Raw genomic sequence first — 25,975 nt, 5'->3', positions numbered from 1 at the left:
TCCAGATTCCTGCTGAAGTGAAGGCAATGTCAGGTTCAAAAGATATTCTGCCTCTAAGGGTACGTCTAGACTACATGTCTCTGTCGCCAGAGGCATGTAGATTAGGCTACCAGACATAGTAAAATGAAGCAGCGATTTAAATAATTGCCGCTTCATTTAAATTTACATGGCTGCCACGCTGCGCCGACAAACAGCTGATCTGTAAATCTCAGGTATCTAGGAGCAGAAGATAAAAGCTGTGAAAAGGAACATGAAGTCAAATCAGATTCCAGAAGGTTAAAATTTATTGGCTAGCTGTAGCAGACACCATATAAAAGTTTACTAAGCTAGAATTATTGCTTTTACTAATCACGTCCAATTAAATCAACAGACCAAAAAGGCAATAAAGTAGAGGTATCCAAAGTTGAAGTAATTCATCAGAAGGCTGTTTCTGAAGGCACTACCTCAATACAAAAACCGATAAATTCAACCACTGCACGCAGATTCTCAGGGCCAGCCCCCAAAGAAAAGACAAGAGTCAGAGAGTTTAAGGCCACAAAGGATCACTAGACTAGACTGTACTCTAGTCTGACCTCCTGTCTATCACAAGCCAACTACACCACCAAAACTCAGAACCCAACCACTGAAATGAGAACGAAATATTACAGCCCACAGGAGACTAGACTATAATAAGCAGAGAAAAAGAGGGAGTGAAGTGCACCAGTACTGGAAGCCTGCACAATGGCAGGAAAATATGGGCACTCACCCATTTAGGAAGCATCTGTAATCAGTCCTTGAGTTCAAGCCCTAAACAAATAGCAGAAGGATATAAGCTACTGCACTATGTAGGTTCTTACATGACATCAATCTCTGAGCTTACCCAAGCATTCAACGACAACTAACAAATGCACATCTGGACTCCCATTTCATTACTCCTCTATTTGTTGGCAGAGGTACAGGTTTATATGTAGATTTTTCCCTGTCCTATTCCAATCAAGACAACTGCCAAAACATCCATATGACCTTAAGCCAGTGACTAAATAATTGAGTCCTTCTGAAAAGATGGTCATCTCATCATTATTGGATGCTTTCCATAGTGTAGCAACTTACCTCTGCAAATGTGGAACTTTCCCTGAAAATGGAATATGGCTACTCTACTTTCTCCAAACTACATTACTTAACTATCACGTAATACAAACTAGAGAAATGGTCTGAGGTAAAGAGGATGAAGTTTAATAAGAACAAATGCAGTTTACTCCACTTCAGAATGAACGATCAGTTTCACACATACAGAATGGGAAGCAACGGTCTAGGAAGGAATACTGCTGAAAGGGATTTAGGGGTCATAGTGGACCATAAGTTAAACAAGCGCCAACAGTGTGACACTGTTGCCAAAAAAGCAAACATGATTCTGGGATGCATTAACAGGAGTATTATGAGCCAGGCAGGAGAAATCATTCTTCCTCTTTACTCTGCGCTGATTAGGCCTCAGTTGGAGTATTGTGTCCAGTTCTAGGCACCACATTTCAATCACAGAATCAGAGGGTTGGAGGAAACCTCAGGAGATCATCAAGTCCAACCCCCTGCTCAAAAGAATTGCCAGATGGTTTCAACAAAAAATACCTGACATTACATCACAATCTACATTACATCTTATCTAGAAAACACCGGACAGTTATATTTTCTCAATTTGTTTCCCAAACAGGAAGCTCTTATACTGACTGTCCGGTTCAAAATCGGACACCTGGCAACCCTATGCTCAAAGCAGGACCAACCCCAACTAAATCATCCCAGCCAGGGCTTTGTCAAGCCGGGACTTAAGCACCTCTAGGGATGGAGATTCCACCACCTCCCTAGGTAACCCATTCCAGTGCATCACCATCCTCCTAGTGCAATTTTTTGAGGAATAAGGATTACTCTGAGGGACGGGATTACTCTCAAGGATTATGCTCAAGGATTACTCTCAAAATAACCCTGCGGGGGCCGAGTTTGATGTCCCAAAATAGCACTATTGCGGAAGAGCGGCAGTCTGCGATTATGCAAATGAAGCACGGGATATTTGCAAATGAAGCGCTTCATTTGCAATTTTGGATGTCTACATTTGCATTCCTCCCTTGAAGGAGGAATCAAATGTAGACATACCCAAACTCACCACATTTGCTGTGTTGTTATATCCTGGACCAACAGGGCTACTACAGACAGGATGGGTGAGATTATGTTATTGGACCAACTGCAGTTGGAGAGAGGCTTCAGGTCTTGTCTCTCCTACCAACAGAAAACTAATACAATAAGGGTGCCTCTACACAGCAGCCAAGGCCGGACCGAGCCATTCGGGTGCCCTGGGCAGACAGTTGAATTGCGCCCCGGGTTGGGGAGGGCGCATGCACGGCCCCACTCCCGCACCAGCGCGTGGGAGAGGGCACGCGGAGCTGGCGGCGGCAGGATGCACGGGCCCGGCCTGGCCCAGCCTGGCTACCACTGCTGGCGCACAGCCCGGGGCGGGCCAAGCCTGGCCTGGCCATGTTGGGCCCCGCAGCCGCAGGGGAAAGGGCACTGCTGGCCGGCACTGTGGGGGTTAACATGGCCCCTGCCCTGTGTGGCCGCTGCAAGGTGGCCACTGAGAGCAGCTACAGCCCACAATCCGGGAGCTGGGAGCATAGCACCTGATGGCCCCCCCCATAGGTTGGCACCCCAGGCAGCAGCCCGGCTAGCCCATGTCTTAATCCAGCCCTGACAGCAGCGCTAGCTCGAAATAAGCTACACAAATTGCATAGCTGCTTTTGAGTTTATTTCGAGATTGTGTAGACTGTGCCAAATTTTGAAATAGACTGCTATTCCAACAAGTCCCTTAATCCTTGTGGAATGAGGTTTACTGGAACGTTGGAATAGCAAGTCTGTTATTTCAATGGGCATGCTGTTAAGACGCGGTAAATGCTATTTCGGGATACTGGTCGCATCCCAAAATAGTGCCTCTGTCTAGACGTGCCTTTAGAGATTATCTCCTTATCCTCTTGCCCTCTCTCTGGAACGGATCATAGGGAGAGATTCTGACATGAAAATTAGTTAAAGTTTTTCAATTCCACTCTCTTCTCGGGACAGGCCTGGCAACAGCCCAGCCTCTGACACACGCACAGGATCGGCAGCATCTGCGGCACAAGCAACAGGGGCAGGCGCATGCAACGGCTCCGCTCCCTTGTCCCAAAACACTGCCCACAACAGGAAGGACACAGGGCAGCTGCCCATTGACCGGGTCGCTGCCCATTGACCGGGCCGTGTGGCTTCCACCGGAGCTGGAACCAGGGCCGTGGTGAAGCTGCCCAGCTCCAGCCGCGCGGCATATGGGGCAGTCCACAGCACCAATCACCATGGAAGGGCAGGAGGAGAATTTTTAGTGCACGCACCCTACAGGGAACAGAGGTCCCCATCAGGTGGGGCTCAAACAGCTGAGGGTGTGGGCTGGCAGAGCACTGCAGCCCATCGCCTGTCTGCAGATGGGTGGTTGGGAACTGCCGCACTAAAGCTTATTGTAAACTTACCCTAAAACTGTTCTTATTTCAGGCAGACCTTCAAGTCAGAGAAGATCTTTTACTCTGACTTGGGTCCCTGGCTATCCTTTTGGGTGTGTCAGGCTATTAAAGACAAAGAGAGGGATAGCCTTCCAGGTCAAGACTTCCTTTTGGGCAGGAATCCTTTGTTCTCCACCCCACCCCCAACCCCCTTGGAAAATGACCTGGCTAAACTAGTATTACAGTACAAATTGGCATGGTCACATGTCTTTCCAAGACCAACCACTGCTTAGACTTGAGACAAAGCAAGGCTGTTTACAGGCCATTAAATCGATCACCTATGATCACCCAGTCATTAAGGTTGCCATAGCAGTAAAGATACCTTTGATGGCTTTCATTTGCACATTTAAAAACAAAAAAAAAATCCATACTCCATATTTCTAACTTTACATACACGAGTGATACATACGCCAAAATAAGATATGCAAATCCAGAAGATTGTGTCATTAAGACTGATGTGTTACATGACGCATTTTGCCCACAGTATCTTCGAGTTATGCATATTTGTATAAATAAAACAATTTCATACAGCATGGAGGCTGCGGGGAGGACACCTTGAGCTTTGAGATACTGGTATAAATAACTTCTGGAAAAACGGATAAAGCAACATACTAGGTCTTAGCCCAAGTGGTTAAGCTGGAATAGTGACACTCAGAACAACAAATCTGTTATTCCTGCCTATACATGCTTTTGCGTACAATAGCGGGCCAGCTTTGTTTAGGCCAAACATACAGGGCAGGTTTAGGAAGTGATCAGTTGCTACAAAGAGCCTGATTTTCAGAGAATTGGTCCCAAGAATCACATCCCTGAGAAGTGTCTCAGGTTGGCCATCCAAAAATTGAGGCATCCAAAATCACTAGTTGATTATATATATACACACATAAATCAAATAATCAATCATCACTTTGGCCAAAACCAACACACTGGCTTATTTGAGATACATTATGTTGGCGTAAATCAATCACTCAGTTATGTGGAGAGGCACAAATCAATCGTAACTGAATAAACTACACAGAATATTGTATAGCATCATGATGTGACTACAGATAGCAGTGTGGGCCAAAACCCGCCATCCTTTACATCGTTAGAAGCTTCTCTTAACTAAGGATGGTAGGATTTTGTTCTATATAGCTGTTCAGTGAATAGAAACAACCTGTGAACAAATACTGGTGTCATAGCACTTGACCATGAAAGCCATTTTAAAAAAAATTACTTCATAATGAATGAAAAAAATATATTTAAAAGTATGCACAAGGAAACTATTATTCTGTATTCTAAGAAGAAAAAAAGGGAAAATTACTCATTATATACTCTGTTTCACACCACACAGAATAGTCAGGAGAGCTATTACTATAGTACCAGCTACCAAGAAGTGAGTCAAAATAATTGTAAGACTCCCTTTGCCCGCACTGCTAAACCCCAGGCTCTCACACCTTCCCTACTGTTTCAGAACTTGCAGAGCTACATAGGGAAACAAGAAATATTGAGCATCGGGGGGGGGGGGGGGGGGGAGAGGGGATGCTAATGAGACACTTCGAAATTGCAAATGCCGTGGGGGATTTAAATATCCCCCACGGCATTTGCATGAACATGGCTGCTGCTTTTTTCCGGCTCGGGGTTTTGCCGGAGAAAAGCGCCAGTCTAGACGGGATCTTGCAGAAAATAAGCCCTTTTCCGCAAGATCCCTTATTCCTGAAAGTAGGAATAAGGGATCTTGCAGAAAAGGGCTTATTTTCCGCAAGATCCCGTCTAGACTGGCGCTTTTCTCCGGCAAAACCCCGAGCCAGAAAAAAGTGGCAGCCTATGTGTATACAAGAGCTTTCTGGCAAGAATACTGTTGGGTCATGGGCTAATTTCTCTACATGGTGCTGTTTTACTATTATTGGACACATTCAAATAACTGTTTTCATTTCCTGAATTCTGATAGTTCTGCCTATGTAGTTTTGCCTATGTAATTCTAAAAACCTCTCTCATCCAATAGGGTGATTTCTTGACTTGGGAGAATCAAGAATGGGGAAACAATGGTTTTGGGATGGAATTCAGTGTTTAACTTGGGGAGGAATTCCAATAGCAGGGAAAGATACATGTCGACAATAAGGGTGTGTCCCCTAGTACCCCAAAGTGAACTCCCTAGTAATGTTTTCTCTTAGGGTGTGTCTAGACTATACCTCTCTGTCAAAAGAGAGATGTAGATTAGGCACATCGAAATTGCTAATGAAGCAGGGATTTAAATATCCCACACTTCATTATCATAAACATGGCTGCCACTTTTTTTCCCAAAATAGAGCTTTTTAAAAAAAAAAGAAAATGGCAGTCTAGACACGGATCTTTCAAACACTAAAGCCTTTTTTGAAAGATTCCTTATCCCTTATAAAACGAGGTTTACAGGATCTTTCAAAAAAGGCTTTATCCCCCCCACTCCACCCCAGACCCCTCATAGCCCCCCTTTTCTATAGTCTGGCATATTTGATAATCTGGCACCCCTTGGGTCCTAAAGGTGCTGGATTATTGGAAGTTTACTGTAGTTAAAACATATGGTGGAGAGAGTTATGCAGATTTCTGAAAAATCAAGCAGGCAATTTTAATTAGATTCAGAGATTTATAGGAAGTCAATGAAGGTTTAAAGAAAAATCCTTCCTTCAGCCCACACCTCCATGAATATGAATTTTTACTTTTTGTTCAGAGAAAGACCAAGATAGATATGTAGTCTACTCTATGCATCTGCATATCAGTGCCCTCTGCCAGAGGGTATCAGAATAACTCAGGGTACGTCTACACTAGCCCCCTAGTTCAAACTAGGGATGCTATTGAGGGAGACTGAAATCGCAAATGAAGCATGGGATTTAAATATCCCACGCATCATTAGCATATTCCTGGGCGGTCATCATTTTGGAAACTGACTAGCCCGGAATAACTGCCCACGTCTACATGCGGCAGTCAAACGGGCGTTTGAAGTAAACCCCTTAACTCAAATTAGCTGTTAAACCTCATTCCACGAGGAGTAACAGCTAATTTGCATTAGGGGTTTACTTCGAACTCCCGTTTGATTGCCGCATGTAGACATGGGCAGTTATTTCGGGCTAGTCAGTTTCCAAAATGGCGACCACCCGGGGAAGAATATGCTAATGAAGCGCAGGATATTTAAATCCTGTGCTTCGTTTGCAATTTTGGTCACCCTCATTAGCCTCTCTAGTTTGAACTAGGGGGCTAGTGTAGACGTACACTCAGTTGAATGCCAAAGGACAAACAGCTAACTTGAGATTTTCCTTTAGTTCAAGTGATAGATATGGGCTTTTTTTCTTTCTTTTTTTTTTGATCGGGGGATCTGAGTTCTACGTAGGGATGTAAAATCCCGGTTAATCAGTTAACTACTTAAGCAGGATCCTGCTCATCTCCCTGCATGCTAAGCTGCTGCTAGCACCCCTCTCCTCCTCCCCCACCCAATTTTAGCTTCTGTTCCAAGGTAGCCCCATGCACATGGGGGGTGAACGCCTACTACCAGTCCCCCCCCCATGCATCCAACCCCCACAGGGCTGGAGCAGCCCTCTGCCTGCAGCGGGCTGTGGGTGGGGCTCTGCTCCCAAGAACCAGTTAACGGGTTATGGGTGATGATTACTAGTTAACTGGTTAAATGGTTACCCATTCACTACCTGTTCTATGCCTGTTTGTGGCCATGGACTAATAAGCAGATTTACACCAAATAAATGATGTGGTGGTGGGGGGGGAACCTTAGGAAAAGGAGGATTATGATTTCTAACTTTGAGAGCAATGCAGAGATCCTAAGGGCAGTGGTAGCAAAATGAAAGATGGAACAAACACAAGCTTTTTTATGTCCTCAGCACAATGAATTAAGAAAAGAAAAAATCATTTTGGTTTTAATCCCATGTGTGTATGTTATGTAGTCATCCTTTGCCAATTACAGATGAGATAAGCCATTTTAAACAATAAAACTCAATCTCCCTATTGGTTGGCTGTGTCTAGACTGGCAAGTTTTTCCGCAAAATCATCTGCTTTTGCGGAAAAACTTGGCCAGTGTAGACAGGTGACGTTAGTATTTCCGGAAAAGCACTGACGATCTTACATGAGATCGTCAGTGCTTTTCCGGAAATTCAATGCTGCTCCCGTTCGGGCAAAAGTCTTTTTCCGAAAGACTTCTGCGCAAAAGGGCCAGTATAGACAGCACAGTACTGTTTTCCACAAAAAAGCCCTGATGGCGAAAATGGCGATCGGGGCTTTTTTGCAGAAAACCGCGTCTAGATTGGCCACGGACGCTTTTCCGCAAAAAGTGCTTTTGCGGAAAAGCATCCTGCCAATCTAGACGCGCGTTTCTGAAAATGCTTTTAACGGAACACTTTTCCGTTAAAAGCATTTCCAGAAAATCATGCCAGTGTACACGTAGCCCTTCAGTCCTGCAAGCATTTGTTCCTGTATACAGAAAAAACCTGCCTTTTGCATCAATATGTTTAGACCAAATTACACATGGGCCCTTTCTAACCACCTGCATTCAGTTTTCACCTCCTATCTTGAGTATTTATCAGGCTCCTGAAAGAGACATTAATTAATTTTAATTAAAAAACCCACATTTTTATTTGTAAGTTATATATACGCACAGTAAGAGATGTATGAACTATTTTTCATAAGCATATTTATACTACAACAAAAAATGACCCTTCTAAATTACATTCGACTATATACCAAGTCCAATGGAATGAAATGGTTAGATAAACTTTTACATTTTTATACCGTCTAAGGCTAAGTCTACACTGCCACGTTACTGCATTACAATGTTCTGTCTCGGAGTGTGAAAACACACACACCAAGTTATAGTGCTGTAAAGCGCCAATGTAAACCAGGCTACAGTGCTGGGACCTGCACTCACAGTGAAGTTAGCTACTCCCCTTGTGGAGATGGCTTACCTGCTGCCATGACCACACCACTGTATCAAAGCACTACCACGGCTGTCCTTTAAACTTTCAAGTGTCATCTAGGGAAGTAAAATCCCATTTAACTGGTTAATCGGTTAAAAGGGACATGGGGCTCTGCTGCAGGCGGGAGCTACTCTGAGTGGCTGGAGAAGTCCGTTTGTGACGCGCCTGGGCCCACCATGGGCAGGGGCTGCTCCAGGTGATCAGAACAGCCCCTACTTGCAACAGGCCTCACGGAGCTAGAGCAGCTCCCTTGCCCATGGTGGGCCCAGGCGCGTCACAAATAGGAACTGCTCCAGCCACTCAGAGTAGCCCCCGCCTGCAGCAAGCAGGGAGCTGTTCCAGCCCCCGCTGGTTAACTGGAACAAGTAAGCATCACCTGTTAAGATCATCCCTAGTGTAGAAAAAGCCTACATTGAATAACATTTTCCATACATCTGTATACTCAAATTTCTGGCAAGTAATTAGCCAGACTCAAAATGGAATTATAAACAAATACTAACAGGCCTATAATTTATTAACAGCAGCGTGTGTGCACAAATATCAGCAAAAACCTTGTTCAGAAGATTTGCTAGAGGCCCATTTGAATTCCCTCACTTCCACTGAGAAAGTGTCAACGCTACAAGGCTATGTTGACATAGTTCTGTCCCTAAAAGTCAGCACGCGTAAATGCTGTTTGTCGGCACTTTTGCTAACAAAATAATTTTAGCCTCCACAAGCAGCTTTTGCTTTTTTGTAGGATCGTACTCCAATAGACAAAGCATTTATACTGGCACTTGCCATTGCAGATCTGTTGCATGGGGGGGGAGGGGCGAAATGAGACAGGTTAAGCATTTGTGAACTACAAATGTTGTATCACTCAATTGCAAGTGTAGACTAAGCAGGATTCTACGAGGCCAAAAGGCTGGATCCAATCCTCAAGGCTCAAGGCTTCCCCCTCAACCCCAGCATTGGGGAGCCCATGCTGGCACTGCAGTCCCCTGACCACTCCCCCGCCACAAGGCTGGAGCACATAAAATCGACTAGCCCGGGGTCCCTAAGCACTGGTGTGCAAGGAATGCGGGCAGTGTCTTTCGCCTTCTCAGTCAGCGGGGACCATGTCAGTGAGAGTTTTGTTTTGTTCTTTTGTTTTTTGCTTCTCACATGTGTGTGGTCCCCACTCTTGTGCTAGGAGTTGATGGAGCTCAGCTCTTCTCATTATGGGGCCTTTAAAGTGGAAGCTATGACCAACCCTGTGCCACTCAAACCTCAGATGTACAGGAGCCAAATTAGTGATCGTTACTGTTAAGAGCTATTGCAGTGTGAATTCATTGCTTCATTTACTACAGTACCATCTATTCCTGTTTAAATAGTATGCCAGGAAAATATTTAGCGTCTGTATGTGCATAATTCTCACAGCAAATGGACTTATTTCAACTATAATTGGCTAACAACATAGTAAAAATAAAAATATCTTGATTTCATTACTAACCAATCACAGGGTGTTTTAATATCATGTGATGTAACGTGCTGCAGGAGACTGTTAAAGAACTACTTGCAGCTTGCCAGCCCCAGTCTGAGTATCACTGTGGTAGGAAAAGAAAAGAGGGTGCAGAGTGTCACCCCTCTTCCATTTCTGCAGTGTTTCCGTGAAGAAACTGATCATAATTCTGTAACAAGGTACTTGCTGAGAAGGGGCAAGCTGGATAAAGAGTATCCATTAGCAATGCAAGCACCACTTTCCTTGAATCAATGTAAATGCATTACAATCAGGAATGATACCTATGAAAGGGTTGGAATTTTTAACAACATACTTGCAGGTTCACATTTAGAGAAAATCTAGCTACTGACTCCAACATTTCTGCAGATCATTAATCAATCAGCTAACATTCATTTTTACTATATCACTTTTTTAAATGCAACATTTGAAATGTGCACAACTCAGCAGAGCAATGGTTGGTTTAGAATTTAACAATGTGATTTATAACTCAGCATGGTATGAAAATTCATCATGTAATGTCAACTTAGAGGCAAAAAATCAATTAAGAATCCAACAAGTCAATATGATGATATAAGAATGCATGCATATAAACCCGAGAGAAGCTAACCATCCCAAACACATTTTTCACATTAAGACAATCACTTAGCTTTCTCAACTGATATCTGAAAGTCAGTCCACCACAAACTGGAGCCATTGATTATTGCAGGGAATTTTAAAAAGAGAACGAACAAGCAAGCAATTGGGTTTAAGGAATGCTTTATTCACAGGCAAGCTCACTAGCTATTTTTTCCAGGAATAATTTCATAAGGAAATATAAATAACTACAGATCTTAGATTGTTGGAGTTATTATGAAATATGTACTGTTGTGAAATATGTATTTATTCAAATGAAGTGTTAATCATATATTTCAACACTTTTAAGAAATGTAATACTGAAAGCAACCATGAATAGTCTAGGAAAGAACAGACACCAGGGGTCAGCCTGGTGAGCAGCTTACAGAAAAACAGATTTTTCTTTTGAATTGGCAAGAATTTTTTCAGGTCACATTTTTGTTTTCAGCAACAATGGCATTCAGCTTATGCGCTCCTTAATATCTGCCCTCACTTCTACAAACACAATAAGAAAAACATGGTAGCAGCCTAATGCCAAATTGATGTCAAAGGCAGAGATGCCACAAATCACAATTGGTATCTTAGCACCCACAAAGAGATTCTATGGATGCACAATGACCACGAAGGTAGGGCTTTAGGAAATAACCTGGAAGAGACACTGATACACATCAATGACAGTGATGGATGAGGAACCAAGACTGTTCACTGAGAAAAGGCACTGCTGTCAGGTGGAATTCCATACCCTTGTTTGCTGCATGGAGTATGGGGATGTATTTCCATCATTAATGGTAGTTATATATATTGATCCTTAGATCATCTGCTTTCCGTCAGATCATGTGCCCTGCCCAAATACACAATAATAAAGTCATCATAGGTGTAATGATCTTTCCTATGAATGACGTCAAGTCTCAGTCTTGTGCTTGTGAATCACAAACAGCTTTCAGTTGCAGGTTGTGCACTACTTATCCCTACCCTTGTCATGCTTCTGCAACTTCTTCCTCCCAGACTCTTCACAAAAGTGTGTCCATGTTGCTCACCATAATCTCAGATTTGAGCAATGTTTTGGGACTGAAAACATGCTCAAACTCATTATAGAAATGACAGGTCTGCCTTTCCAATCTGGGCATCCAATTATTGACTCATACTTCATTAGGCAGCATTTCCATGTTTTTAAGTTTTGTCCTGGCTGTGTGAAAGACACCAGATTCAGTCAGACACTATGACACCTTGACCTTGTCCAGGATATAGAGTTCAAAGGAGACTACTCATAGCTTCAGACCATAGAGCAAAGAAAGCCCTGCTTGTTCACCTTGATATAGTTAGAAGCAAAATAACATGGAGACTTTTCTGTAAGAAGCAGATTTTCAAATCCAGAAATGGGGAACAGTATGCACAAGAACAAATCACAGAAATGAAGGCTCATGAAGTGGTGTCCATAATAGTTGTCTTAAGTGTCGGCAGAGTGGTGCATACAGGTAAAATGACAATGTCGGGGTGGGCAATACAAGGACGGCAGTTCGCCAGGATTAGTTCCTGGAAAGCTGCCACCACTGTATTTACCTGCTTCTCCTCAGGTATAGGTAGTTACAGCTCCTGTTGGCTGTGGATTGCTGTTCCTGGCCAATGGGAGCTGCAGGAAGCCGCACAAACTGGGACACCACTTCCTGCAGCTCCCATTGGCAAGGAACGGCAATCAGTGACCAATGGGAGCTGCAATTGCCCATATCTGAAGAGGTGCCAGCCTGCCAGGGCTAACCACGGCAAACAAGATCTAGCCCTTGGGCTGGTATTTCCATACCTGTTATAGATGGTGGCCCCCAAAAGGAGCCCTCCTATCTAGAGTGGATGTTGAACATAGACAAAGCACTAGGAGAAACTGATATAGCTGCAATGCCTGTGCTACCCACCTATTTTAGCACTGAAGTAGCTCAGAATTAACTAGTGCATCTTCTGAGAGCTAGAGAAATGTCAACATTCACAAGTATTCCCAAGGTCGCTAGAAGCACCATTCTCCAAGACCGCATTCCCATTGGCTCCCTCCTTTCTCCCTCTGGCTCTCCCCCTTTCTCCCTCTGTCCCTCTCACACACTCACTCACTTTCACTGGGCTCAGGAAGAGGTTGGGATGAGGGAGGGGGGGCAGGCTGGGACAGTGAGTTGGAGAGGTTCGGGCACCACAAGGGAGTTTGAGTGTGGGAGGGGACTCTGGCTGGGGTTGGGAGGCATTTCAGAGTGTGGGGTCCCAGCAGTGCTTATTGTAATTCCCAGGAAGCAGCTGCCAGGTCCCTGCAGCCCCTAGGCCCATGGGGTTCCCAACCAATGGGAGATGCAGAGACAGCACTCAGACAGGCAGGCACATACGCCTGGTTCTGCATGGCTCTGGAAGGAGTCTCCAGGACCCTCTGGCACTCAGGTGCATGAGAGGCAGGGAGGCTATATGCTTGCCTGTCCAAGTGCTGGTTCCACATCTCTCATTGGTTGAGAACCCCATACACCTAAGGGCCACAGGGACCTGGCAGCTGCTTCTGGAGCCATGCAGAACCAGGGTAGGTGGAGAGATTGCCTTGGGGAAGGGAAGTAGTTGATTAGCAGAGCCCACAGATCCCCTGGAGTTCCCTTATGTACCCCAGTTTGAGAAAGACTATAGAACCCTAGGCCTTCCCCCTGCAAGGAAAGTATGCAGCTCCTGGCCTTCTACCATCCTCGCTGGAAGCCTGTGCAGCCATAGTCTCTTCTGACACCCTATAACTGTCCCCTCCAAAGAGCTGAGTGGAGCATTTTCCTACTGGGCAACTGGCTGGTTATCACCTCCATTTTGCCTAACCCAGAGGCCTGTTTTTGGATGCATAAATACCAATGGGTTTGAAAGCAGAGAGAAGCATGCTGCAGATCCTCTCTTACCCTTTCTGTGGCACCTGCCACCATACCACCTGCTTTTACTCCCCTGCATGTATCAGGCTTTATAACAGCTAGCTTGCCACCAGATCAGGGAGTTCTTCTCTAGATTCTCCCATGTTCTTTTGGGTCTTGACAGCTATTTTTTATAATTCTGCCTTGTTATCCTCTGTTCCATGTAAACACATAGGGGGGAAGGCAATTTCTACAGTAGCTCATACTTAAACTGTAGAAGATCTTTAAGGATTAAAGTCAATACTTTGCATTTGCTTTCATATGCATGTCAACCTTCACTAATATACACTCCGTAGCTAGCAAAAGTAACTAGATGTACATGAGTTCTACACCATGAGCTAAACGCGCTTCCAAAGGGTCTTTCAAAAGGCAGACCCCTGGAAGATGCATCATTGAAAGGCAAGACAAAGATTATATCAGAGAGAAAGGCTGTAATAAAACTACCGGTCACAGGAAACAAAATCCCTTTTTTTGCTGGTGCCACAAAGTATTTAATCTGTCACAGTATGGAGTAAGGTTAATCTCTAGGGCTGTGTCCAGACTCAGGGGTTTTTTCAAAAAAAGTAGCCTTTTTTCGAAAAAACCTCACCTGCGTCTAGACTGCAGCCGCGTTCTTTCGAAATTAAATCGAAAGAACGCAGCTTTTCTTTCGATGGCGGTAAACCTCAATTTACGAGGAAGAACGCCTTCTTTCGAAAGTTCCTCTTTCGAAAGAAGGCGTTCTTGAATGTAAATAGGGCTTCTTTGGAAGAGAGCATCCAGACTCACTGGATGCTTTCTTTCGAAAAAGCAAGCCGCTTTTTCGAAAGTTCAATGTGCAGTCTAGACGCTCTCTTTCGAAAGAGGCTCTTTCGAAAGAGGCTTGCAGTCTAGACATAGCCTAGGGGTATGTCTACATTCTCCCCTCGTTCAAACTAGGGGGGGTAATGTAGTCATACGGAGTTACAAATGAAGCCTGGGGTTTGAATTTCCCAGGCTTCATTTATATAAAGCCGGCGCCATTTTTAAATGCCGGCTAGGTCGGACCCCGTGCCGCGCGGCTACACGCGGCACAGACTAGCTAGTTCGGATTAGGCTTCCTATCCGAACTAACTGTACGCCTCATGGAACACGTGTAGCTGCGCGGCACGGGGTCCGACCTAGCCAGCATTTAAAAATGGCGCCGGCCGGCTTTATGCAAATGAAGCCCGGGAAATTCAAATCCCGGGCTTCATTTGCAACTCCGTATGACTACATTACCCCCCCAGTTCGAACTAGGGGGGTAGTGTAGACATACCCTAGGTGCTCACACTGATATCAAATACATATGCAATATAGTACTTTATGTTTCCAAGATTGTTTTTTCTGATTTACAAGTGAGGCTTGCTTCCATTTCTATAATATGCCCAGAGAGGAAGGTGATGAGTTCTCTGTAATTTTCTGAATAAATATATAATACTTTCTCTCATTCTTTCGATTCTACTCAGCAAAGCAGCAATTCTAGCTCTTCCTCAATTGTCATATCATGAGAGAAAGAGAATATTAAATGGAATAATCAACTTCTAAATTCAAGTCAGCCCAGGTAACAATATACTACATCAAAAATAATCATATTGGTTCTAGTGAAGCACCACATTAAAATGGTCATAATTGTGCATTTTAGTATGATCAGCTACCAAGCATTAGGGCACCATCTGCATGGCCTTAAGTCAAGATTTCTACTTCCATTGTGCAGGAAATAAAAGGACCATGATAATTGTGGCATGCTGGGAATTCTGGGTACATTCTCTTAAAAGAATTGATATCAAAGACCTTAAACTATGTGTAATGATCAGAACAATTATTTTTCCATTTTACTGTACAACAGAAAAAGCTTGAGTTCTCAAAAAGCTAAAATAAATTAGAAAGTGTAAGATCAGAGACCTTCCATTTAGAATCAACGATGCATTTTATATGGCTGGTTTACAGGGTGTATCCTTTAGTTTCCATAGGGTCTATTAGTAAATAAAGTAAACAATACAATGTACTTCAAAATTCATATGAAAGATGTTTACTCAGATTGTGATCTCTCATATGATCTAACTGTACATACTAAACACTAGAAGATTTACCAGGCATTGTTTACGTCCTTAACTTAAATTTTGTTTTTTGGAAAATAAAATGAAAATGTATATTCTTAATTTGAATCATTACTCTGGGGTGGGGTTGGGGGAGATGTGAGATTGAATATACAGGCTGCCCTGTGAAGAGAGGGCAACCCCAGCCCTCTCTCACTGCAGCAGTGTGGGGCCAGGTGAGAAGCACCTCTCCATGGATACTGCAGCTCCAGCTGGCATAGCCAGGGGAGGGGTGCATGCGCCCAGGCTGGGGCAGGTTCAAGTTTATCTTCCCCCTACACTCCCCAGCCAGAGTGAGGAATGCAGCAAACTGTGCACTTTCCCCTCACTCCCTGACAAAGCAATCCCATTCCAGGCACATCCCATTTTTATGGAACAACCAAACCCTTACTTTGCTTTAAATTATGATACGAGGAAGCTATATTCCAAATTTGGTGGTCCTAACTCTTACTGCGTAGGAGTTGTTGAACAGACAGACATACTCTCTCAAATACATAGCTTACATAATACAAGAAAACCAAAGACAATCACACAAAAAAGTAAGATTCTAATGTTTGTAGAAACATAGCACTTTATTTAACAAGAGTATCTTAACAGGCAAACACAAACCTTTTCAAGACTATGTAAAATAAAGTGGTACACTCCAATGCACACACTTGTTTTCCATAAAAACTGCACTACATTGTAACACAAAATAGTTCTGAGAACTTGCTTGGCTTTTTAGTGTATACATGTATACAGGGAGGACAAATTAAAACCTGATTACAGAGTTGAGGAAGAGTTGGATCAACTGTATGAGGGAAACTTAGACAATCAGTAAATAAAAGACAGACAGACCAACTGATCTTAGATACCTCTGACAAGACTTTCACCATTAGGTCCGTATCAGCTTCTCCAGAATTGTTCTTAATATGTACGTATTCTATTGATCTTTTTATATTTCACAAAGTACGAAGAAAAGATTAAGATGAAAAAAAAATCTTACTGGCAGCCATCTGATCATCTTTTTATTATTTCTCATATGAATCACATCTTACCTGTAACAGTATTTTCACATAGTAGGCATGATCTTTTCTGTTTTTACCAGGGAGGAGAAACACAGTATTGCAAAAATTTTGAAGATTATCTACTAAATATGTACAGGCAGTCCCCGGGTTACATCAATCCGACTTACGTCGGACCCCTAGTTACAAACGGGGGGCGGAGAGGGGTGCAGCTAGTGTGGGGTGCCTCCCCCACTGTCGCCGCCTCCAGCGGTGCGGGGGGCGCTTCTCCCCAGCAGGCCATGGAGACGCGGAGCTAGCGCCCCTCCCCAGCAGACCAGGGAGACGCGGAGCGGCTTTTCTCGCCACGGAGGACGCGGGTCTGCTGGGGGGAACAAGACACCAGCCAAAAGGGGGCACTCCAGAGCGGAAAAATTAATTTCCTAGGAAACAGCAGGAGCAGCAGGCAGTGAGACCCATGGTGTTACAGTCCCCACCTTGGGAGCAACAGCACTAGAGCTGCAAGTATCTTGTTAGTATCACGTGAAATTAACAAGTCCCTTCCAGCCTGGCAGAGGTGAAGCTGAAAAATTACCCAGTGGTGTGGGTGGGCAAGAATGGGGAGGAGCAGGACAGAAGGGAAGAGGGGATAAGCCCCAACCCCACACCCTGGCTGGAGCGGAGCAGGGTAAGTCCCGAGGGGATGCGTCAGGTTGCAAAGTGGGTGAGTGGACAATGAGGACCCACCTGTGGCTAAACTCCTGTTCTCAACACAGAATTTTTCTTTAAAATTAATCCTGTGGATAAATTCACACACACATTTCACAGGAAGGGATTTCCATTTTCTACTCAGCAGAATACAACAGCTTTGATTGTATCAATATTTCACTGTGCTCTCCAATGACTATTGATTACACTTAATACCCATTTCACTGAACCATCTGTAGCAAATTCTATTTGGAACAGTAATATGCATTGAATAAACTTTTTTTAGTTATAAAAAACAAAGATTCTGACTATTAAATGAATAACTGGGATCTTTCAGGTACCCCAAAAGGAAGATTTGGATATAGCATGAAACACTGAAACTTATGATCAATGTTTAATTAAAATATCAACCAAAAAAACCTTCATATCAAAACAGTATGTGTTTTTCTTAGAATAAGGAAGTTGTATGAGAATCAGGGTCTTTTCCACCTAACTCCAGCTCCCCGTCCCCCCAGAATATGTACCAGTTCTGACTTACATACAAATTCAACTTAAGAACAAACCTACAGTCCCTATCTTGTACGTAACCCGGGGACTGCCTGTACTATGCAAATGCAGTGTAGCATGAAGCCTTTGAGTGAAACTGAATGTGACACTAAGCATTCCCTTCTCTAACCTCCAGACTTATTTTCATAGTCAATACAGATTGTAATACAATATTCCTTCCTACCTCAATAGGGACCTACTCCTTCTCATCCATTGAAAGTTTCTTATTGACTCTAAAAGAGGTTGGTCAGGCCTTAAATACATAAATCCTCAAAAGAAAAAAAATCTGTTTTTCTCTATAAAATATATAGATGAACTACTACACCATTCAAAATATTTTGTGCCTTACCCATACCGCATCTCATCAATGATACTCACAATATAATACTTCATTATAGCACCAATAATCAAGTCAAGTCATTGAATCTTATAATAAAACAGCTCCATTAGTATCTATGGGTATGTCTACACTACCACCCTAGTTCGAACTAGGGAGGTAATGTAGGCAACCGGAGTTGCAAATGAAGCCCGGGATTTGAATTTCCCGGGCTTCATTTGCATAAAGCTGTGCGCCGCCATTTTTAAATGTCCGCTAGTGCGGACTCTGTACACGCGGCACGGACTAGGTAGTTCGGACTAGGCTTCCTAGTCCGAACTACCGTTACTCCTCGTGAGCATCAATTTTTTAGAACAAGTTATACTGAATTGGTTACTGTAAATTGCCTTGTGTGTGTGTGTTCAGTAAAGACTGAAAGATTCCCTTTTCATGCTTCAGAATTTCAATTAAATACTAAGTCACACACTCCTCAAAGCTGGGGGTAGGCAATAGTTTTTTGCCACAGGCCACTTCAGAAATTTTTGAAGTAGCCCCAGGCTGTACCGAAGCAGGGGAGGGAGGGGAAGGGTAGGATACTTCCCTGCTTCCCCATCCACAGACCAGGACTGGTCTGGGGTTGGGGTAGTGCCTTTGCTCCCCCTCCCCAAGGTTCCCCATAGGCACCCATGCCCCTGACAGTGGAAGGAGACTTCATGCGCTCCCCTTCTGCCACCAGGCCGATCAGGGTTTGGGGACAGGGAAGCACGCAAAGTCTCCTCCTGCCCAGGTGCTCCTGGCAGGGTGGAGGAAGCTTTGTGCACTCCCCCATACTTCAAGGCTCTAATTGATCTCTGGGTGGGGGAGTGGCAGGGCCTCCATGGGCCGGATTAACCCGCTTAGTGGGCTGGATCAGGCCCGTGGAGGCCCTTTTGCCAACCCCGTCCTAAATGATAAAAATGACCCAGTCTTCATTTTCACCATTCTCCCACTTTTCCTTGTCTCTTCAGAGCAGTTATTCGCTAAGACCATTATGTAACTCTAATCCACCCCGATTCCATTTGATTCACATTTGTTACCTACACACCTGCTAGGTATGGAGGGAGGAAAACAGTGCAGTTGAACCATGCATGCACAAAGGTAAATCAATTGATCACATAGTACGATATCAGCACCAACCTGATATGCACACTTGAGAAATACTGAACTCTGGTCACTACAAGTCATGAAGGCAAGAAAACTGTTTTAATAAAGAAGATCAATTATTCTAACTGAAACTGTTTCAGCACCACAAGACCACGATGCTTGCAGTATAAACCTTTCGGGAGCTAGTGAGTCCTGCTCTTCAGGCTGGAGTTGAACTACAGAAAAATGCTAGTAAGAGGTAGAAGGATGAAGAATCAAATCACAGAATGCCAGTAATGGGGCTTGCTCGATGGTCTTCAGCAACTGCTGAGAGAAACCATAAAATGAAGTTTAAATCTGCATCAGAAAATCAAAATGAATTTAAGGACTGCTCTGCAAAAGGAAAGGCTGCATACAGTAATGTATCTGTTCCTTTACCACATATTCCTACCTTCCGCAAAGCTAATACAATTTATAAGACCACAATACCAGCCATGTTTCCTGTGGAGTCTGCCTTTGTGCTCAAGCCAAGCCCTGCACATTTTATTCTTTGTCTTCCTGCCCTGCTGGGACCCGCCTGTAGCTGCTCTTCATTCCCCTGCACACCCAAAAAGGGGAGTTCATTGGATTACAGTCCTTGCTCTGTGTCATTCCACAGATCAAGGAATAACAGCTGAAATTAAGCATCTAGTTAGTGTACAGAAAAGTCAAACATGTAGATTAGTGAGCTGGGTTGCCTGCATTGAAGCCAAACCCCAAGAGACAAGAAGATTCTCCCACAAACCAGGCTGCAACCCTCCGTTGCCTGCACTTTCCATCATCTATGCTTCCTGGGCAAAGAGGCTCGGAGTCTGGACAATGTCATGAAAGCTAAAGCCTACTGGGTAATGGCAAGCTCTCTCAAAATAATTATCATAGAAAAGAATCTGATGAATTTTACATCATCTCTATCTAGGAACTGTAGGCAGAAAATGGAGGCAGAAAATGGGAATGAGGGTTATCTGTTATGGCAACAGAATAAGTTAATGCTGTGCAATGGAGGGGTTGTTCCCACAGAATTTGGTTCCTTTACAACAAGGAGTGCATGGGGTCCCTTTGGTAGGCCTGAGAACTATTTTTGACAAAGCCTAACCAAGCCAGAAGGTTCCACCATAGATTCTTAAATATTAGATTGCAGATTTGGTATATATTGGGATGAGTCTGTGGCACCAAATGTGAGTTTAATTATTCTTCACCTGCCAACCACATAAAGAGATGGCAATGCTTGGTATAGGTTGTATCTAATACATAAAGTGAACATTAAGGCTCTACAGAAGTCCATTGATAGATATCAAGTTTGTCACATTTGTCACATGGAGGAATTTTGTATTTCTAAGTAAAACAACTACAGAATCTCTCAAAAACGTCATCCACTGACACTTGAAGGTAAAAAAATGTTACTGGGGAATTTTGGTGCCAAAACATACAGGCCAGTTTATACAGGCAGTCCCCGAGTTACGTGGATCCGACTTATGTCGGATCCGCAGTTACGAACGGGGATTTTCTTGCCCCGGAGGACTGGAGCGGCGGGACACCTGGTCCCGCCGCCCGCCTCCTCCGGGGCGAGAAAAGCTGCTCCCCGTCTCCCTGGTCTGCTAGGGAAGCCAGCAGACCAGGGAGACGGGGAGCAAAGCAGCGGAGGACCCGGGCCGGACCCACGGCGCTGATCTGGAAGGGTCGCGAGTCCGGCCCCGGGTCCTCCGCCGCTTTGCTCAGCATCTCCCTGGTCTGCAGACCAGGGAGACGTTGAGCAAAGCGGCGGAGGACCCAGGGCCGGACCCACGGCGCTTCCAGATCAGCTAGTGCCCCCCCCAGCAGACCAGGGAGTCGTGGAGCAAAGCCCAGGGCCTGTGGTAGAGCAGGTGGGGCGCTGCCGGTTGGTCCCGCAGCACCGCTCCTTGGCGCTACTGGACCAACCCGGCAGCACCCCAGCTGCTCTGCCCCAGGCGTCCCCAAGTCAGCCGCTGCTGAAACTGACCAGCGGCTGACAACAGGAAGCCCGAGGCAGAGTTGCTCTGCCCCGGGCTTCCTGGAATCAGCTGCTGATCAGTTTCAGCAGCAGCTGACTTGGGGACGCCTGGGGTTCTTAAGTTGAATCTGTATGTAAGTCGGAACTGGTGTCCAGATTCAGCCGCTGTTGAAACTGATCAGTTTCAGCAGCGGCTGAATCTGGATGCCAGTTCCGACTTACATACAGATTCAACTTAAGAACAAACCTACAGTCCCTATCTTGTACGTAACCCAGGGACTGCCTGTATATAAAAGCTGTTCTTAATCACAGTATATTGCACCTTACTCTATGAATATTGGTGGGAAAAACTGACCCTTAAGTAGCATTGAAGAATTAAAATACTTATTTTGTCCTTTTCCCTCTTTTACATACAGTGCAAATTAATAAATTCAAATCAATCATATTTTGTTAATAGTCAAGATTCATTCTAACTCTGAAAACAGAAACTGTCAGAATCACGTGTTATGTTTAAAGACCCCAATGTTGCAATCTGATTCATTTGGGCAAAGCAATGGGATTCCATGTTGTAAGGATCCGTCCACACAAAGCAGATTGCAGGACCAACTGTAAACTAACAATAAACCTTAACTGTTTGCATAACTATTGTCCAAGACAGTTTTTTTAAACTAACACCACAATCAAATCTATTTCTATTGTTTTTATTTTTACAGAAAAGTACAAAGAAGTCTTCAAAATCATCATTTAGTCTTAAAAAAAATATTACCATGTTCTCTATATGTCCAAAATGAATCCCTTCCTGGTTTTATATCAACATGACAAAAATCACTCAGAGAATATTACAGTATTGTGCTCACAGCACACAATGTGAACACAGTTTTCATAGGCTCCCCATTTTCACCTTTCAAAAATTTCCCTTTCAGCTGAACTTTCTCATGATAAAATGGAAAAGTTTTAGGAAGTTCTGAAAGTTTTGTTAGGATTTTTCCCAAGCAGCTCCATGAATGTAATGGGGTCTTGCTCATGTGGAAGAGCTTATAAAGTCTTAGTGTGATAGAAGAATTGTGACTCAGTTTAACAGTTGTAACTCTCAATGACTTTACTATGCATTGCATCTATATACACTTGAGGGAATAACAAAATCAAACTAAGCCCTGACTTCAATGAAGTTGCAGAATCTTACACTGAGCTTGAATTTAGCTCAGAATTCTTCACCAAGTTAAAATGTTTCCAGTTGATTTTACTGGCTCACCTCTGATAGGATGTATTTTTAAAATATAAAACTAGAAATCCACTTAAGATCCAATTCCACACCAAACTCAGCATGGACAGACTTCTGAGCCCATGCAGTGATTCGCTGGCTTACATACAGGAAAAAAAAATGCGCACATTTGTAGAAAACCATTAAAGATGTTTGAAAATCACAAGCACTATATGCCATTTTCCACAAACTTGCGTACTGTTATTTGCTTGTGTAATCCCATACAGAAGAACCTTCAAATAAATGTAGTCAAAGCAGTGTCATATCACATGCTCATATTAATGTATAAATGGATATCTAATATGTGATCCACTGCAATTTTCTTTTAGAAAATAAAAGCATTACATATAAATATATATCAAAGTAACATTAATTTTAAGTGTACAAATATTAACAAATTAAATATATAGATTCCTAATGTAACTCAGCCGTTCCCTTCATGCATATGAAATAATTCTGTACACTTGTACATCAGTGGTTCTCTTATTGTGGTCTGCAGGCCCAAAAATGATGTGTGGCTTGGATTATAGCAGGGGAGGGCAATAATTTTTTACTCCAAGATTTTGGAAAGTGATCAAGGGCTGTACTCATCCATGATGTTAATGGAGGAAGTGCAGGGTCTGGGATGGAAGTTGGGTGCAGAAGGGAGCTTGGGGTAAGGGATTTGGCTGCAGGGAGTAAGTGGGGTCTGGGAGGGAGTTTGGGTGAAGGAGACAGTTCTGACCTGGGGCATTGGACTGGGGTGCAAGAGTTTGGGTTGTGACCTGGAGCAGGGAACTGGGGTACAGGAGGGGGTGCAGGGGTTTGGGTCGTGACCTAGGGCAGGGGCATGGGTACAGGGTCTGAGTGGGATATGGGTTCAGGAGCAAGACAGAGGATTTGGTTTATGTAGGGTAGAGAGGAAGGAGTGGGAAGGGAGAGGGTTGGAGAAAGGGAGGGACTAGAGCGCCAGAGGCAGGCTCTGGCAGGGAGACTTACATGGGTGAATCCCAGCCAGCAGTCCAGGACATTTCTCAGGCAGGTTCCCTGCCTGCCCTGCCCCCGCACAGGCTGCAGGGGCCACATGAGTTGGTCAATATGAGCCTGAGGGGAGGGGGTGGAAAGTGGTGCTTTGGGCTGCCTGTTCTTCAAAAAGGCAGCTCCCATTGGCCAGAAATTGGCCAATGGGATTATGCTAGATGTGCATGCAGCATGTTAAGGACTGCTCCTGCCTCCACTGGGCTCACAGATGAAGCAGCTACTTTTCTCAGCTGTTTTGGGGGCAGGGCAAAAAGGGAGTCTGCCTAAGGCTCCCTGCTGCATCCACAGGCTGGATCCGGTGGTTTTGCAGGCTGGATCCATCCCACAGAAGGTATTTTGCCCAGGCCTGGTTTATAGCATGGCTTCCCAATCTGGGAGGATGCAAACAAATTCAAATGGGTTAGGGCAATCATGACAATCTTCGCTTTACCTATGTCTTATTGTGATGACCCAAAACTTTTTCCTCGTGTAACATGGCTTACACACTATAGACAAAGATTAAAATTACTGCATTATAGTATAGTTCCAAAATGAGAATCCATTATAACAACATAGATTGAGATTATAATAAGAGTACACTAGGTATTTTTTTAGTTTGAGATGTGGTATGCTAAACCTAAAAGAGAATTGCTGTTTGTACATTATTTTATCACATATGCAAAAATGTATGGTTATGGGAACCATACTTTGGAATTTCCTGTTCTGTGATTTAAATTGCATTTAACACTTTCTTAATGCAGTTTAATCTAATTTTTAAAAGTTTATTACTTCATAACAATTTCAATTATTTGTTCAAATGTTTGGCCTGCCTATTAAAGAAGTCATAAAATGGAACAGCATGTATGTTTCATCACTGTATAATGGCATAAGGCTCATTTATATATTTACTGAATGATAGCAAATGTAGTTATTTACACCTTCTTTATAATATAGTACTCTTATCACATCAAAATGAATCACTAGTCACTAATCTGTCAAATTTCTACTTTGAAGAAAATTATATTTGACAGCTTAATTTATATTCTGTTAATAAAATTCAACAAAGCAGTTACACAGAAGGGTAGCCTAAAAGTCACTATAACATGTAGCTGTGTCAGTTTCAACATACTAGCAAATACGGTGGGTGAGGTAAAATCTTTTGACCAACTGCTATTGGTGACAAAGAAACTTTCAAACTCTGAATAAGCGTGAAAGCTGGTGTCTCTCACCACTTACCCACTTTTTCCCCCTATTCAAGTATTAACTCTTACATTCCACACAGGGAATGTAAGATCTGAGGAAGTGGGTCTGGCCCACGAAAGCTCATCATCTAATAAACCATCTTGTTAGTCTTTAAAGTGCTACATTGTCCTGCATTTTGATTCCACACAGGGATTCTCAAAAAAAACCCACAGCCGACTTGCTGGATTTTTCTTACGCTTTTTTCAAAAACAGAGTTTAGCATCTATAGAATGTAGGCCTCATATTTTCTCATCTGCTCACGTGTTAACAGGAAGAATTTTTTTTTTAAAAAAAACTTTTTATTCATGTTAACTTTTGGCTTTGCATAGCATGTCGATTCCCGGGGCAGCCCTCACCCATTCATACCTGCCCATTACTGCAAACTTGCTGCGTGGAGATGCAAAGCCAGGGGCAGCCTCCCGAAGGCAACAGAGTGACGAGTCATCACCCCACCCCCTGCTGCATAATGCACTGGGCATAATCCCTGCCCCCACTCCCCTCGGAGCGAGCGCAGGGCGGATCTTCACGGCGAATTCGGGAGCGTGGCATCCAGGGCAGGGGACTTGTTGAAAGCGCTTGTCTGAGCAACACGGTGCACGGAGGGGGGGGGGAGGGGAGCGAGCGAGCGACCCCACAGGTGATGACCAGACAGGCGCAGCGCCAGCCCCAGAACCCCGGCGGGAGCCGCTCCGAGGCCTGGCCTCGGCTCAGCAGCAAATGGCAGCAGCAGAATCCCCGCCCGCGCTGCACCGGGGGGTGCCTTCTCCCCCGGCTGCCGGAGTCGCACGGCGTCTGCCGACCCCGGGCACGGCACCAGGCGCACGCAGACCTCGCCCCTGCAGCCGCCGCCGTCGCTTAGCCTCCACCCCCGCCGGCGGCGGGGTCCTCCACGCCCACCCGGCCGCCGGCCTCCCCGCCACCCTTCCTCCCTGGAGAGGCGCCTTCAGGGCAGCGAGGCTGCCGCGGGCGGGCAGCGCCCCATCCTCCCCACCACACCTAGCAACAGCGCTGACAGGACGCAGCAGCGGCGAGGAGGAGGAAGCGGAATGGCTGCCGCCGCGGCTCCCTCCCCGGAGCCCTGACAGCCAGAGCCGGGGCGGAAGCAGCAGGCGGCGTGCCGTGCCCGTCCTCCTCCCCCTCCCCGCGCCGCCTCCGGCTCCCGCACTGCCTCCTGCCAAGGCAAACTCACTCCCCGCTGCAGCGCCGCCCCCGTCCGCAGCCCC

The 25,975-nt window shown here is 44.6% G+C and overlaps 1 protein-coding gene across 1 annotated transcript in view; it reads right to left on the bottom strand.

Annotated features, from left to right (window-relative positions):
• The window catches only part of JAZF1 (JAZF zinc finger 1), a 313,629-nt gene that overhangs the window by 287,198 nt on the left and 456 nt on the right, over positions 1 to 25,975 (bottom strand). The window lies entirely within an intron of this gene.

Source organism: Pelodiscus sinensis, chromosome 2 (genome assembly GCF_049634645.1).
Source record: "Pelodiscus sinensis isolate JC-2024 chromosome 2, ASM4963464v1, whole genome shotgun sequence".
NCBI classification, from domain to species: domain Eukaryota; kingdom Metazoa; phylum Chordata; order Testudines; family Trionychidae; genus Pelodiscus; species Pelodiscus sinensis.
Note: the sequence above shows the minus strand (reverse complement) of the source record. Positions and strands in the feature narration are given on the sequence as shown.